Raw genomic sequence first — 4,635 nt, forward strand, 5'->3', positions numbered from 1 at the left:
CCGCGCCTGCCCCGAAAGGCCACTAGGCACAGGCGCCGCCGTCGCCTCCCCGCCTCCCCTCACGGAGCCGGGATTCCAGGTTCCGGTGCCTACGTCACAAGAGACTGGGGCGGGACCCGGGACGGCCCCTCCCACGCCCGCCGCCCCAGGGACCCCCGAGGGCCTCGGGAGTTGAAATCTGGGACATCTCGTTCCCATGGCAATGACAAAGTGACCTACCCCTAGGTAGCAGTCAGCACATCTGATCCCAAAGGGGTGCCTTGGTGATGTAAGGAAAAGAGAATAGGCTGGTCGCGCTGAAATGCCTCTCCAGCGGCTGGTAGGATGGCTGGAAGGAGGACCTACACCAACTGCAACTGGATTTTTAGAAATGTAACGCAAAATAAAATTTGCCTACCACACCCACGTTTCATTACTATCTGTACCCAGAAATGTTGGGTGGTGGAGAGGGAGAGACCTCCCACCCTCTTGTTGACTCTTCCCTCTCATTCTCCAACTTTCGCCACAACCCAGACAGAGCCAAGAATTTCACCCAGGTCTCCCACGGGAGTGGCAGGCGCCCACAAGGCTTCCATCCACTGTGTTCCCGGTGCCTTGGTCGGAAGCCAGGTCAGAGGTAGGGGTGGCTGGAACGGACAAGGGCGCCTCAAGTGACTGCACCCCAAGACAAGTCTCCCATGTGCATCTTCAAAGAAGTTAATTGCCAAACATAAGTAGGAAGGTGGAATACATTTGTGTAGAATTCAGAATCTTTTTAAAGATTTTTAAAAAAAAATTTCATTGGAAAGGCAGATTTACAGAGAGAAAAATCTCCCATTCACTGGTTCACTCCCCAAATGGCTGCAACAGCTGGAGCTGAGCCAATCTGAAGCTAGGTGCCTCCTCTGGGTCTCCCACTTGGGTGCAGGGTCCCAAGGTTTTGGCCATCCTCTACTGCTTTCCCAGGCCACAAGCAGGGGGCTGGATGGGAAGTGGAGCTGCCAGGAATAGGAACCAACACTCATATGGGGTCCCAGTGGTTGGTGCTGGACCCCCAAGGTTGTGCCTCACTGGAGGTCACCTCCTAGCCCCCAGCCAGCAGATCCTGAAAGGATGAATGGAACTCAGTTCCTGGAATGGAGGCACCTGGTGGTGACACGGGTCTCCCACGTTTTGTTGGGTGGCCTGAGAGCCCCGGCTGGGCCCAGACAGAGAGCATCCAGCTAGTCCTAGTTCAAGTTCTCGTCTTTGTGCCTGTGAGAAAACAACAAGAAACATGGAGGGAGCAGGATCTACCGCATGCCAAAGGAAAGGGCACGCCTGCTCGGACCTGAGTGTGGACAACCAAGAGGGGGTGGGGTGCGCTGGGCAGGTGCTGGGGGCGGGGCTTGGGGCCTGCAGTGCAGCAGGTGCCCTTCGGAGGCACTGCCCCTGACTCAGGGAGGAGACCCCGACCTCCAGGCACTCTGCTGGCTCAGGGAGCATCCGACTTTGGCCTAGGTCTGCATCCTGAAGCAGGGCAGGGCCCCAGGTTCTGCAGGAGCAGGGTGGGGCGGGATTGGGAGAGGGTGCAGGGAAGGCCTCTCTCCCCTCCCACAAGAGGAACTTAGTCGTCCCCCATTAAGATTACATTCCCATTTGGATACTGGAAACCACGGAACATCCCGAGCCCTCAGTTAGTCAACAATGTTTTCTTAGACACATACCTACCTCTGACAGAGATTAATATATAAACTAGGCACGGCAAGGTAATAATAGCAACCACAACACAGCAGAACAATCGTGACAAACTGTCAAGCATGCCTCACTGAACTCTGGAACTTTCCACTCAGTAGTCTTGGATTGTGGTTGATTGTGGAAAACTGAAGACAGATAATGTAAGCCACATAGGAGAGGACCACTGTAACTTTACAGCCGTGGGAGCAGGACTCCTCAGGGCGTGGTCCTGAGCATCTCCTGGTGGAGGAAGTGGGTGGGGAGGAGGGCAGACAGGCGGCCACACTGACGCTCTCATGCAAGGATGGCAAACTAGCAGACAGCGGAACCCAGGCTTTCATTGTGTTTTGCTGTTTCAAGGACAGACAGTGCCCTGCCACAGCGCCCTCTATGGCCCCTTTGAATCCTAGCACTTAATTCCTTAGTGTTTGCTTTGTTTCACCCTAGAGGAATCAGCCAGAACAGCTCTTTCCTTGCTAAGGTGTTACTGCCGCCTGCTGAGAGCTTCCTTGTATCAAATCCTCATCCATCCGGCACTGCACACGCCCGGCCCTCATTCCTAAAAGACCTGTGGGCACCTCTGCAAGCCCAGATCACAGCGGAAGACCCAGGGCTCGCTGTAAACTCTTCCTTGCCTCCAAGATCAGCCAATGCACATGGGAAGGGATTCCTCATCCCTAGATCACCGAGATGGACAGCATTTTGGAACTATCACATCCACCTGGGCAGAACCTTTGGAGCGTGCGCCACATTGTGAGCCTGGGTTGATATCAATCCAGGTGGCCTTTCCCCATCCTCGGGGGTCTACAGCCATACCACCCTGAACGCGCCTATCCCCATCCTCGGGTACTGGGATGGTTGGGAAGCTGGGTGTGGCCTCTCCCCTCATCTCCTCCCTTCCACCAGAAATAGGAAGAAGAAATAGAAAGTTTGGAAACAATGCTCATACCCATTCTCCCTAACCCTAGATCCTTCCCTCCCTTTTCAACTATGTAAACATCATCTAAAATAATAATAATAATAATAAAGCATCTGTTCTTATCAGAGATCTTGCATCTACTGGTTCATTCTCTGAAGAGAATGAACAGCCAGAGCTCGGTCAGGCTGAAGCCAGGAGCCTGGACTCAACCCAGGTCTCTCCCATGTGGGTCATAGGACTTTAAGTACTGGAGTCACCCCTGGCTGCCTCCCCGGGTGTGCATTCACAGGAACTTTGACGGGAAATGGAGCTGGGACTCCGACCTAGAGACTGGAACAGCAGGCCTAAGTAAGCTTAGGGACCTTAGGTGGACACTGAGGCATTTATCCCTGGTGTCCACCTACAGCCACACCTGCCAATCCCTGACCCCTCACTGCCCGTACCCGCCCAAGGCTATACAAGATGCCTCTTCGCTTTGTTCTCTTTCTGCTCCACCTTTCCCTGTGCCCCATGGCTGCCTCCCCCACCAGAATAAAAGACCTCTCCTTGCTGTGTCTGACATCTTGGGTTTATGCCGAAAAACCCAACAGGATCTAGTTGGTGTTCCGATCAAAGATGCTAGCACAACAGGCGGCGTTGCCTTCACTCCGTGCACAACATTGACCCCTGTGCAGTTCACAGGAGTTTCCCAACTCTGGGCCGGCTCCACCTGAGTGTTCCCTGGACCATGTTGATATCGAAGAAACACATCAGTTCAGATCACTCCATGGCATGAAAATGTAATGCCTTTTTTTCCCCCCGTTTTTAATTTGGTGGCAAGTAGAGGCAATTTTCAGATAAACTGCAATGTATTTCAGAAAAGGTGAGGCGAGGTCCGGCTCAAGGTCAGGAGAAGCTAGCCAGGGCCACTTTTGGTCTGGAGAACTCTCAACGCCCACTTCCAGAGGTTCTTTCTCCTCTTTCTGGAGACAGCTCAGTTTCTGGTTTATCTGCTATTAGGAGAACTCTGTGCCAAGGTCAAGGTGAGGGCCTCAGAATCCAAGCCGCTCATCTTGTTTTGAGTCCTGCTGCTTGGCCTTCCTGCAGGCAAGCCGTGCAAACTGGAGTATCCCTTCTCCTAGGAGAACCATAAGCAGTCAAATGCCTTCCCCAGAAAGCCCAGCCTTAAATTCTGAAAATCTTGCTCCAGTCATCCCCCGCCTAGTTGTCTTACAGTCGGCCTTAAACATTCTCACCAGCCTTGTCTGAGCGTGGATCATAAGACCCCCAGTCTTCCTTCTCCCTGGGGCGGGGGAGGGGGAGGAATGGGCCACCCGAGAGTCGAGGAAGAATCTGAACAGACAGGACTTGCCGGGTGTCCCCACCGGGCCCAGTGTGCTATCGGATCACACACCCTTCTGATCCACAGCTGTCCCTTCCTGGCAGAGCCAAAGTGTAAAAAGCAGGTGTGTTTGCCCTGGGGCTTCGGGCTCACAGCCAAGGGAGCAGGATTCAGGCAAAAGGTGGATGGGGGAAGGGGGACGGAGGGAGGGGATACAGGTGTAACACGCTGGACCCACTCTATAACCTGGAGCTGCTTCCTCAGTGGCTGCCATCCAAGAAGTCTAAACTAATCCAGTGACCCAGACCCCCAACTCGTGACCAGGAGAGCTGGCGGGGTCAGGGAAGATGTGTGTGGCTGGGGCAGGAAGGGCTTCCCTCTCCCTCCTGTACCCCTTGCTATCAGATCCCAGAGGCAGTTGCTGTGGGGAGCCCATGCGGTCCTTAGCAAGAGGCACCTGAAACCCTCCTTTGGGCAGCTCTCACTGGAGGCAGCTGATTCTATGGTACCCCAAGCCAATGTGGCCCTCGTGTCCCCTGAAATGAGGTCCCCATGAAATAATCTTTTCTGTTCTCTGGCAATAGAGATGTCACCAGGATCCTTTATAACAAATGCCAGCAGGATCCCGCCCCTTGCCTCCCCATCCAGGGGTCCTGCCAGTCCTTCCCCTCCTCGCCCTGCCCTGCCCCTGCTGCGGTGC

The sequence above is a fragment of the Ochotona curzoniae genome, unplaced genomic scaffold (assembly GCF_017591425.1).
Source record: "Ochotona curzoniae isolate NIBS_2020 unplaced genomic scaffold, NIBS_Ocur_1.0 contig_2321, whole genome shotgun sequence".
NCBI lineage: Eukaryota > Metazoa > Chordata > Mammalia > Lagomorpha > Ochotonidae > Ochotona > Ochotona curzoniae.